Below are 12,919 nucleotides of genomic sequence, written 5' to 3'. Positions count from 1 at the left end.
CACTTTATTCTTTTAAGCCTTCCCCCCCGCCCCCCAGGCCATAGCATCCTGGGGAAGAGCTCCTGCCAAGGACTGTGAGCTCTCAGTTGTGATTTCAGATGTGCTGTTGTGGCTTTGCTGTCTCTGGATCTCCTTTTTTCCATCTAGAAAAGGAAAATGTTGGGCTGTCCCCTCCAATTCCCTGATTCTGTTATCTGATTTGATAATTTATTTCTAATGGTAGCATTGGCAAAATTCCCAGGAATTTTGACTCCACTTTTCCTACAAAAATTACAGTCCTTTAAAATAAATTTGGCAGACAACATTTTGACTTTTTCTTAACCTCATACTTAGTTCTCAAAATGTGAACATGTAAATGATAATTGCAACCAATTACGTAGCATTTACTGTGTAACAGGTATGGTTCTAATGCTTTGTTTATTCTCACAAAAACCCTGTGAAATATGTAAATAGATAAAAATTATTATTCTAGCTTTACAATTGCTAAGAAATAATGCATCATATGTCCTGTTTCTGCTGCGGGAAGTACCTTGGACAGACAGTCAAAAAGGGGTAATGAATGGATGAAAGAATCATCCAGATTTTCTCCTAGATTCATGAAATCAGGGTAAAACCTCAGACAAAAAGTCAATGTCCGAGGAGCACAGATAAATTCAGCAGTGGTGCCTGTTCACTTTCGTGAAGACTGTCCAGGAATGTGGTGACAGGTTCACACTGACACGTTTGGATGAACTTGAAGGTGTCTTTCATGTTACAGAGTTAGGACTGCAACCAGCCTGCATATAGTACATGATTCTTTCCTAATTAGCAATTGCTTCTTTTGCAGCTGTTGCTCCTGGAGCCAGAGCAACCCACTGGTGCACAGGGGAATCCTGGTGTGCCTGAAAAGGGTTACAGTGAGCCTACATCATTGACACCCTTGGCAAGGCTGTTGGGCCCCAGCATCTTCCCTGTCGTACTGCTGCATTCCATTCTGTATGTGCCAAGTTACAGGAACGAGTGGGAAACACCAGTAGAGAATGTGTATTCTCTCATTTCTTTCTTTCTTTTTCTTTCTTTTTTTTTTTTTTTGAGTGACTCTCTCTCTGTCACCCAGGCTGGAATGCAATGGCACAATCTCAGCTCACTGCGACCTCTGCCTGTCAGGTTCAAGCGATTCTCCCGCCTCAGCCTCCTGAGTAGCTGGGATTACAGGTGTGCACCACCACGCCTGGCTAATTTTTGTATTTGTGGTAGAGACAGGGTTTCACCATGTTGGTCAGGCTGGTCACAAACTCCAGACCTCTTGATCCACCCTCCTCGGCCTCTCAAAGTGCTGGGATTATGGGTGTGAGCCACCATGCCCAGCCGTATTCTCTCTTTTATATTTGCTCTTACTGAGAATGAGAATTCAACCAAAATGTCCATTTCACTTCAAGGTCAGGAATTCCTCATAGAACAAAAAAGAGAAAATCATGTATAAAACCGCATAGTCACTCAAAAGAATCCACAGTGATGCCTATTCCAATGCTGAAGAGTTTCTTCAAGAAAATAAAATCATCCCACCCTTATCTCTAGCTCTTGACAATCACTGATTTCTTTCTTGTCACTGTAGTTTTCCCTTTTCAGGAATTTCATATGAATGGAATCATGCAGTGTGTAGTGTGCCTGGCTGGCTGCTCTCACTTAGTGCTATGCTTTTGAGGCCCATTCATGTTGCATTTGTCAGTAAAATTCATGTTGTATTTTGCCATAAAAAGGAAAAAAACAGGTATAGTCTTCCATTTGCCTATCTTCTTTAGTAAAGCATCTATTCGAATCGCTTTCCCATTTTAATTGATTTGTTTTCTATTATGGAGATGTAATAATTCTTTACATATTCAGCATACAAGTCTTTTATGAGACACGTGTTTTGCAAGTATTTTCTTCCAGTCTATACCTTGCCATTTCTTTTCCTGAATGACATCTTTGCAAGATTTTGGTAAAGTTCATAATGGTGTTTGCGTCTTCCTATCGAGACAGAGGAAACCACTGGATTAATGTAAATTTTTATAAATAATTTATTGGATTGGCCATGGCGATTCCCAGGCTATGCATTTATTGTACATTCAGAACCCGTGTAAGTGGTATCTTGAGGTTTTGCATTCTCAGGGAAAAGTTATGTTTTCTCTCATCCAGAATCTGGACAGAGATTGCAAACTTCCTTGACATCTCTCTGTGTCTGTGGGTAGATTTTTTTCCCCATTCCACCCTTTCACTGTTAATGTAGCTCTTTGCTAGCTCTGCCTTATGTAGGATTCCCACTTCCAACCACCCATTCACAACAATCCTCAATGTATTCTCCCTGCATGGAGCCAGATGGTAGTGGCCAGTAACTGCCCAGGGCATCTCAGGGCCAGCTTTATGCAATGTTTCTCACCTCGATTTATTTCTGGACCTGATGTTTTCTATACTTGTTTTTCCTGCAGCTCAATTTTGCATTTAGATATCTTTGGATATGTTTTATTCATCATTAATAGGTGTTGTGGTTATCTTAGGCCTCCATCTTGCCCAAACTAAACATTCTCCAGTGTAGGTTTTACTTCATCTTTGTGCACAGCTGGTCTGACTTGCTTCACCCTCCCCTGCTGGGTGATGCTGGGTTTGTGCCTTCCTGTTCACCTGGGTTTCATTATAAGCCACGGTAAGTAGAATCAGATGATTCACATTAGTTCTAATGATCCCAGCTGCCCAGCAGTTAAGACCAACTATCTTTTCTCTCTCTCTTTTTTTGAGGCAGAGTCTTGCTCTGTCACCCTAGGCTGGGTGCAATGGCATGATCTGAGCTCCCCGCAACCTCCACTTCCCAGGTTAAAATGAATCTTCTGCCTCAGCCTCCCGAGTAGCTGGGATTACAGGCACCTACCACCTTACTCGGCTAGTTTTTGTATTTTTAATAGAGATGCGGTTTCACTATGTTGGCCAGGTTGGTCTTGAACTCCTGACCTTGAGTGATCTGCCCGCCTCCACCTCCCAAACTGCTGGGATTACAGGCATGAGCCACCGTGCCCAGCCATGTTTTCTCTTTAATCACTGGGTAATACAGGAAAGATTTTGTCTATATTCAAATGAAATTTGTATTTTCCCAGTAAACCATTTCCACTGATCACACTAAGTAAAATCTTAAAGAACACAGCAAATTGTGTTGCAATAAACAACTAAGACAATATTGCTTCAAGAAAAATCACGCTCAAGATGGTTTTAAAAAGTCCCTATTATTAGTAGCAATAATAAAAACTTTTTAATGCCAACAAAGTCATTTTAGCTACCTTTGAAATATATCTGGAACCAGAACCAGTTGATATAGTTTGGATCTGTTTCCTCACCCAAACCTCTTGTTCAATTGTAAACCCCAGTGTTGGAGGTCAGGCCTGGTGGGAGGTAACTGGATCATGGGGGTGCTTCCTTCATGAATGGTTTAGCACCACCTCTTTGGTGCTGATCTTGTGATAGAATTCTCACGAGGTCTGGTTGTTTAGAATGTATAGCACCTCCCCTCCACCTTCCTCCTGTGCTGGCCATGTGTAATGCCTTCCTCCCCTTTTACCTCCCACCATGAGTAAAAGCTCTCTGAGGCCTCCCTAGAAGCAGATGCTACCATGTTTCCTGTACAGCCTGCATTACTGTGAGCCAGTTAAGCCTCTTTTCTTTATAAATTACTCAGTCTCAAGCATTTCCTTATAGCAATGCAAGAATGGCCGAAAACACTTGCCTACTTTTCTCTATCCCCATTTTAACACCCTAATCTAAGCCACCATCATCTATCATCTGGATTATGCAATAGCCTCCCAGCTCGTCTCTCTAGGGTCCTCCATGCACACAACAGTAAGAGTAATCTTTCAATAGGCTAATCAGAGTATGTATGTCACTCTCCTGCTTAAAAGATTCCAAAGTCTTGCCACTGCAGTTAGACTAAAATCTGAGCTCAGCCTTGTAAGATTCTGCATAGTTTGGCCTCATGTATCACCTGTCTTCCAGCTGCTTTGGACTTCTGGATATTCTTTGAGCTCATCAAGCAGGTTCTTGGCTTAAGACTTTCACTTGCCTGTTCCCTCTGTTTCTGAATGTCTCTATGACTGAATCTTTCCTGGCATTCAGTCCTAGCTCAAAGGCACTGCCTCACAAAGGCTTTCCCTGACCACTCTCTCCCTCCTCCAAAATGATGACATCTCTCTGCATCTCCTGACATTCTACCACAGCACTCTATTTTATCTTCATTCATTGATCACTATCTGAAATAAACTTGTTCATTTATTTGTGTACGCATTTTGTTTCCTCCCACTACAATGTATGTGCTCTGGTAACAGGGACCCTGCTGTCTTGTTCACCACTGTATTTCTATCGTCAAGAAGAGTGCCTGGCCTCTAGGAGATGCTCAATACATATTTATTGAATGAAGCATGCATGCTAGCAACTGTTCTCATTGCTTTATGTAGATTACCCATAACTTTTACAATGATATGCTAATGTAAGTATATTATCCCCATTTACAGATGAGAAGACTGGCTAGAACCACGTCCATTTATCTCCAAAGATGACTCTTCTACATTTACACTCCCTCCCATTTTGTCAGGCAACATTAAATGAAATGAAAACCTGTATTGCTGGCAAATGCTTTGAACATTTTGCTTACATTGGCTATATTAATATATTTTTTTGACACAGGGTCTTGCTATGTTGTCCAGGCTGGAATGCAGTGTCACAATCTCTGCTCACTGCAGCCCTGACCTCCCAGGCTTAAACGATCTTCCCACCTCAGCCTCCCCTCCCTGCAGTCCCTCAAGTAGCTGGGACCACTGGTGTGTGCCACCAGGCCTGGGTAATTTTATTATTTTACTTTTCATAGAGACAGGGATCTCACTATGTTTCCCAGGCTCATCTTGAACCCTTGGGCTCAAGTGATCCTCTTGCCTCAGCCTCCCAAAGTGCTGGGATTATAGGCAAGAACCATTGCACCTTGCCTAGGATTTGAATTCTGTCTCTTTTTCCTTAAAATAAGTGGGAAAGTAATTTCTAATAGTCTGAAAAAAAATAAATGTTATTTGGTTATGTAAAATTAAGTTTTTGGAGATAAATAAATTAACGAAGCTAGAGGCAATATAGCCTAAAATGAGATAGCCAAATTAATTAAAGTCTCAGCTTTATTCCAAGCCTCAGTTTCCTCTTCTGTAAAATTAAGATAGAAATATTTGTTATGTAGGGTTGTTGTAAAGACCATAAAATACTTAGGATAGGGCATCTGCCTGGAAAATGCACAACGAAAGTCATGTTTAATAACATTGATGGTGATAATGCTGCCAAGAATCAGAATTTTATTGCTAGAAAATTCTAAGAGACAAGTTATTTACCGAGTGAGAGGTTGGGCTGGGTAATTTCAGAAACTTTTTCAGCTTTCAACTAAGATTGTATTATTCTGATCAGTGCTTTTCAAACTCTATGGAGTTTTTAACTTTTCAATCCACCATGGATTGACACTTTCGTGCAATCTAATAAAAAGTGGATGACTGGGAAAATAAAAATTTAAAAATGCATACAAAATAAAAGCCCCAGTTTTTAAATCTAGGCTCAACAGATGTAAAATTCCTCCTTCGAACTGCTGTGAAACTTTCTAAATGTATTCCAATATACCATATCTCCTGAAAAAAAAAAAAAGTTGCTGTCTTTTAATTATAGCTTGCTGCATAAGAAATTGTCCCCAAACTCAATGGCTTAAAACAACAATTATTTATCTTGCATCACTTCTGTAGGTCAGAAATTGAGGAGCAGCTTGGTTGACTGATTCCAGCTTGGGGGTTTCTCAAGAGGTTATATTCAAGATATGAGCTGGGACTGCAGTCATCTGAGCCTTTGACTGGGCCAGAGGCTCTGCTTTCAAGGTGGCTCGTTTACAAGATGGGCAAATGAGTGCTGGCTAGCGGCAGGAGGCCTCAGTTCCCATTCATCACATGGAGCTCCCAGTAGAGCTGACTGAACAGCTTCAAGTCATGGCAGTTTTTTTGTTTGTTTTTCTCTCCAGAACAAGTGATCCAAGAGACAGCAAGGTGGAAGCAACAAGGTCTTTTAGGATCTAGCCTCGGAAGTCACATTCTATCATTTCTGCAATATCCTATTGGTTAGACAAGTTAGCCCTATTCCATGTGAATGGAGACAACACAGGAGGTGAAGCCAGGGAGGAAGAATCGTTGGGGTCACCTTAGGGAGTGGCTACCACAAACGCTTCCTCCCAAATTCCATACTTACCTGTCTGTAAACCAAAGTCTGAGTACCAAATTCCTACAGATCATCTACTGTAAGCTCCTCAGTTTGCAAATGAGGAAACAGATCTACCTAAAGACACGCCACTAATTATCGGCAGAATCAGGTTTCTTGATTTCACTGTTTTTTCTGGCACATCACATAGGCTATTTTACCTGCTATGTACCTATTTTGCCTGGGATGTAATTAAAGGGGGGCATTTGCCTTGAGCTGCTGGTTAAGTAATTAGAATGAAGCGGGTGGGGTGGGGAGGCTGACATGGAGATGCTGCTGTGGGTTTGCTGAAGCTCATGACAAAGCCATCTTTAAAGCGGTCATCAAATAGGATAATTCAGTGAGCCCAGTTCAAAAGCATCACAATGCGACAATGGAAATTGACTTGATTTAGCTTCAAAGATTCTATTAACTCAGAGAAATGATGATTTTCCGGAAGAATTAATACATGGCCATTGGTAGAGAATGGAAGTGGCTTCAGTGCTTTGAAACATCTTTTAACTCAATTCTTAGATGTACATACAAAACATTATAGCTTAGATTCCTGCCCCCTAGAATACACACGTTTCGGGGCCAGATGATTACATCTTGATCCTAATTACAGAGGAAATGCAGAATTTTTAGTCATCTCATTTTATAAGGTTGAGAAATAACCTGCTTCAGAAATAAGGAATCCTTCTAAACACATTCTTCACATTATGGGGGTGGCTGTGGAGAGGGGAATTACTTGCTTGAGGTACATTCTTTACTTCTAAGGTCAAAAGTACATTAAAGTTGTGACAAATGAGCAGTAGTACATTACTGAATTCTAGACTATATTTTTCTTCTCTTTATCGCCCTCGTTCTTCTAATTAAACCAGTAGCCCAAAACAAGAAAAAGCCAAGATTTGCGAGTTTTAAAAAATACTTTTTTATTTGGAAATAGTTTCAAACTTACAGAAAAGTTGCAAGAATAAAAACGGTGTACCAGTACATCCTTTACCTACATTCTCCTGTTAATATGTTAATCTCATTTGCTTTATCACTTCTCCTCTCTCCCCTCTCTCTCTCTCCCTCTCTTCACACCTTCACACACACACACACACACACACACACACACACACACACACGCTTTTTTACTCAACTATTTAAATTATATATATAACAGCTCTTTGATGCAGGAGTTTTTCTCTACCCCTTCGTCAGACTTGGGATAGGCATGCCCTCTTCACTCGGCCTGCTGTGCTCAAGCTCTTCTGGGAGGGAGTGCATGGGTGAATGAGTGCAGGATCCGACTGGCCTTTGCTTTGAGCACCAGCAGGAGCAGCTTCCCTGCAGGCCCTGCAGCAGTGCCCACGTGGGGGTGCCTGTGACCTCCAAAGCCCCAGAGGGTGTGTTACAATGCTCTCTTAGCTCTGCTGCCTGTGGACAGTGGTGTGTTATCAGCTCAGCGGGCCCCTTGCCTCATGGCATGAGGCAGCTGCCCTCCACCAGTGAGGGCAAAGGGCCACTGTAACAGCCTTTTTTGGATACCCATACTCAGTGGATCCCAAGCTCTTGTTCAGCATCCAAGAATAATGAGGTCACACGGACACTTAAAGGCTGGTGAAGGTGAAGAATTTTATTTATCAATGGAGATGGCTCTCAGTGAAGAGGGGAGCTGGAGAGGGGATGGGATGGGCAGATAATCTTCCCTGAAATCTGGCCTTCTCCAGCCAGCTCTTTTCTGAAGTCCAGCCATCCCTCTGAAGTCAAGTCACCTCTCTCCAGTCTCAAGCTGCTTCTCTCCTCTACCCACTGAGTCTGGGGTCTATGTAGGCACAGGATGGTGGGGGTGAGGTGGGCCATGGGTAGTCTTTAAAAAGGCAACATTGGATTGGTAAAAAGACATTATTCAGAAAGAACCAATTGGGAGAGAGTGCGCAAACAGAGATAGAAGTTCTCACTTTGGGCTGAGGGTTTCAGCGCTTTTGGCTAGAAGATGGGGTTTTGCCAGGGACCCACCCCTGTCTGCCTAGAATTTCTCTGCCTTCTACCTCTATCACTTCACTCCTAAATATTTCAGTGTGCATTTCCTAATAATAGGGACATTCTCCTACATAAACACAGCACAATTAGCAATTTCAGTAACATTTACATCTGCACCTAATACTTTTATCTAATCTATCCATTCATATTCTGACTTTATCACTTGACCCAATGGCGTCCTTGGTAGAAGTTTTCCCTCCAGCACTGGATTGAGTATAGGGCCAATTGTTGGATTTGGTTGTCAGGTCTCCTCAGCCTTCTTTAACCTGAAACATTCTCACAGCCTTCTTCATTATCCATGACATGAACATTTTCAAAGACTAGAGTCCATACTGCGCCGCGCCCCCGACTTTTAAAACTAGAATGTTCATCATTTTGGGTTTGTCTAATGATTTGTTTCATAATTATACATGTTATATATTTTCAGCAGAACTACTAAAAAGAGTAATTCTCTGTCCTTTTCAGAATATCACATCTGGAGGCTTGTGATGCTCCTCTGCCCCACACGGATCACCTGGTCAAGATGCTGTCCAACTTCCCTACTGCGTAATTACCATTTTTCCTTCTTGTAACTAGTGAGCAATATATGGGAGGGTACTTGAAGACCGTCCAAATATCCATATCCTGCTCTTTGTCTCTCTATTGGAATTTAGCATCTATTGATAATGCTTGCTTGACTCTTATCTTAACTGACACAGTTGCCAAAAGATGATTTTTCCAGCTTGCATGCTGTCTTCCCATTTACCAGTTGGCATTCAAGATTCTGCTGTAAACATGAGTCCTTCCTTCTCCCTCATTTATGTATCACTGGTATGAACTCATGAGTTCTACCCCCTGCCATGCTTAAAACTCATTACTATCCTCAATTCATTACTGTAATTCTTAATTGTTTTGATAATCAAATTGTCTTAGAGTTGGCTATTGAGAGCCCCTTTAAGCTGGCTCCTTTGTCCTTATGACATGTTTAGATCATTTTTTTCCATTTTTAAAATTTATTTATTGCTATTTCCTTACTTTCTGGCATAACAAGATGTTTCAGCTTATCTTGCATTTTCCTTGCCACTTCCCTGCAAATTTCTGGGTTTTACTCCCTACTTTGATTTTGATTTACCATTTAGTCTTAAAATTATAAAAAACTTCATCTCCCTTATTTATTTACTTACTAACCCTTCCTCTTAGCTTCTCATGCCATAAATATTTGTTTCTCCTTTTCCACACATGTAATAATGGCCTAAATGCTGCGGGTGATGATAAAGAACTTATAGCTAGTTTGGGAAAAGGCCTTCTTCTAAAATCAACGTTTAAAGTAGAGAACAGGCTGGGTGCGGTAGCTCATGCCTATAATCCCAGCACTTTGGGAGGCCAAGGCGGGTGGATCACCTGAGGTCAGGAGTTCAAGACCAGCCTGGTGAAACTCTGTCTTTACAAAAAATATAAAATTAGCTGAGCATGGTAGTGCGCACCTGTTATCCCAGCTACTTAGGAGGCTGAGACAGAAGAATCATTTGAACCCAGGAAGTAGAGGTTGCAGTGAGCCAAGATCGTGCCACTGCACTCCAGGCTGGGCCACAGAGTGAGACTTCATCAAGAAATGAGAGAGAGAGAGAGAGAGAGAGAGAGAAAGAAAAGAGAAAGAAAGAAAGAAGAAAGAAAGAAAGAAAGAAAAGAGAAAGAAGGGAGGGAGGGAGGAAGGAAAGGAAAGGAAAGGAAAAAGAAAGAAAGAAAGAAAAGTAGAGAATGAAGTTTAAAATAAAACAAAATATAACAATGAGGCTGAGGGTGATGGCTCACGTCTGCAATCCCAACACTTTGGGAGGCAGGAGGATTGCTTGAGCCCAGGAGTTTGAGAACAGCCTGGGCAAATAGCAAGATCCTGTCTCATTAAAAAAAAAAGAAAGAGAGAAAGAAAGTGAGATGGAGGAAGGAAGGAAGGAAGGAAGGGAGGGAGGGAGGGAGGGAGGGAGGGAGGGAAGGAAAGGAGGGGAAGGAAGGAAGAAAATATATTGAGCACTACATGCCAGGCAGATGCTACAATCTGGAAACACAAGGGTAAACCAGAGACAGTGTCTGTGATTTTGTGGAACTCGGGGTTCAGGGTTTAGCAGCAATGACTTCTTGAAGTCAGGGGACAACAAAGGAAGAGGAGTTGCTGATGAATGTGTAGATTCCTGGGCCCTATCCAAGAGATCCTGATTCTGCAGGTTTGCAGTTTGGTCTAGGAGCCAGCATATTAATAGTTTCTCCTCTTGATTCAGAGATTTCTAAGCACTGAAGTTTCAGAATTATTGGATGAGTGGCTATAAATTAAAGAGGTTGAGGGGGCTACCTGGAAGAGGAGGGGCTTGAGCTGAGGGTCCAAGGTCAAGTCACAGGTCAGCCATGTCCACAGGGCCCAGATCTTGTGAAACCTGGGAATTAAGGGCACCCCACCAGAAAATGACAGCATCAAAATGTAAACCCTTCACTGGCTCACCGCAGCCCCTCTCCAGCCAATGCCCATACACAAGCTAGGCTCACTGAAGTACTAACGCTGCAAGGTCAAGGTCCCCAAGTCTTTGCTCTTCCAGGTCCAAGGCCATTTCAAATGCCACTTCCTTTTTACTCTGGACACATATGCCTGGGCCAATTTAAATGTTCCCTTATCTGCATTTTGAGAGCACTTTTTACATTTCTTTATTGTGGTGCTAATCCTGTGTCATTGTATTTTTTTTACATTTCTGCCTAAACTCAAATAACCCCAAATACTCTGGGATGGAAGGTGTTCTCCCTCTTTTGCAGACAAGGAAACCCGCTGTTGAGTGAGGTAAGCCTTTGAGACAGCAGGGCACAGGGTGAAGCGCCTCGGTTAAAACGACTTCTGTCACTTCTTAGTCACAGGACCTTAGGAAGTTAGCACTTCATTTTCCTTGGCAGCACAATGCAGGTGATAAGAAACAGAAACTGCCACCGAGCCAGGTTATGTGGCCTCAAGGGGTTAATATATGTAAAACTCCTAGAAGAGTGCTGGCAAACGTAAGTGCTATGTAAATGGCTATTAAGCAATTAAAGTCATGTCATTGCAATTCAAATCCAAGTCTTCAGATGATAAAGCTCCTAGACGCTTGTTCTATTTTAACTTTGTAGAGCTCCAAGATTTCCTGAAAGGTAGTGGTTCTATCAGAAGCAGCAATGAAAGGAAGCTGGTTTGGGGCAAAAGACATTCAAGAGATGAGAGGAAGTGGCTGGGTGCGGTGGCTCACACCTGTAATCCCAGGACTTTGGGAGGCCCAGGTGGGCAGATCACCCGAGGTTGAGAGTTTGAGACCAGTCTGACCAACATGGTGAAACCCTGTCTCTACTAAAATACAAAATTAGCTGGGCATGGTGGTGTATGCCTGTAATCTCAGCTACTCGGGAGGCTGAGGCAGGAGAATCGCTTAAACCCTGGAGGCAGAGGTTGCGGTGAGCTGAGATCATGCCATTGCACTCCAGCTTGGGCAACAAGAGCAAAACTCCATCTCAAAAACAAACAAACAAACAAACAAACAAACAACAAAAAAGAGATGAGAGGAAGCAAAATGTTCCAGCAAACTGCTTTAATGAGGGCATAGACCAGGAAAGAGAGCAGGTATCAGTTCTGACCCTGGGTCTAGGACACACACTGGTAACACATTCATGCAAGAACCACCAGGGTAGACCTCGGGAGCTTGGCCCCTCTGGGCCCCTTTACATGTCTTTCCTCTTATGTCAGTTGTGGGTTAGATATTTGGGCCACTGGGATGACGCAGGACAAAGACTGCCTGCACATCCACAATTCTGCAAGACGGTGCCATTGACAAATGGAAAAGGTCAATTACGGCGCTTTTTTATTTTGCATGACAAAAATATTGGCTAATTTCTCGAATCTTAATGTGTATTGTGCTACAATGGGAATTAAGTATAAAGTTTACATTTCCAAAGCAATGATCATTTGTAGTTTTACTTAATGCTGCTTATAGGATAACTGCATAGATAAAATCTGTTACCATTATTATTACTGTAAATATGGTGTAAAATGGTGAATTAAATTGTGATTGATTTGGGAGATGATGTGCAAAACAAATGAGTGATGAATATATGTGAAAGTTTTCAGTTTAGGGACCAAGGGTAGACAGTATCTGCATGTGGACGAGTTTCAGTGATTAACCTTTGTATCAAATATTAATAACTTGGAATGCTTGATCTTCCAAACTGGGAGATGTTTTAGAGTAGCCATTCTCAAACTTAAGCATGAGTCTGAATCATCTTTCAGGCTTATTAAAACACAGGTGAGGCATGATGGCTCACCCCTGTAATCCAATACTTTGGGAGGCCAAGACAGGTGGATCATTTGGGTCCAGGAGTTCAAGACCAGCCTGAGCAACATGGGGAAACCCAATTTCTACCAAAAATACAAAAGTTAGCCGGGCGTGGTGGTGTGAGCCTGTAGTCCTCAGCTACTACAGAGGCTGAGGTGGGAGGGTTGCTTGAGCCCAAGAAGTCAAGGCCACAGCAAGCCACGGTCATGACACTGTGCTCCATCCTGGGTAACAGAGAAAGATCTTGTCTCAAAACAAACAAATACCCCACAAATTGTTGAACCCCCTCATCCCGATTTTCTGATTTAGGGTGTCTGGAGGGGGAGCCC

Source organism: Sapajus apella, unplaced genomic scaffold (genome assembly GCF_009761245.1).
Source record: "Sapajus apella isolate SASKATOON/1434 unplaced genomic scaffold, GSC_monkey_1.0 scaffold14, whole genome shotgun sequence".
Classification (NCBI taxonomy): Eukaryota; Metazoa; Chordata; class Mammalia; order Primates; family Cebidae; genus Sapajus; species Sapajus apella.
Note: the sequence above shows the minus strand (reverse complement) of the source record.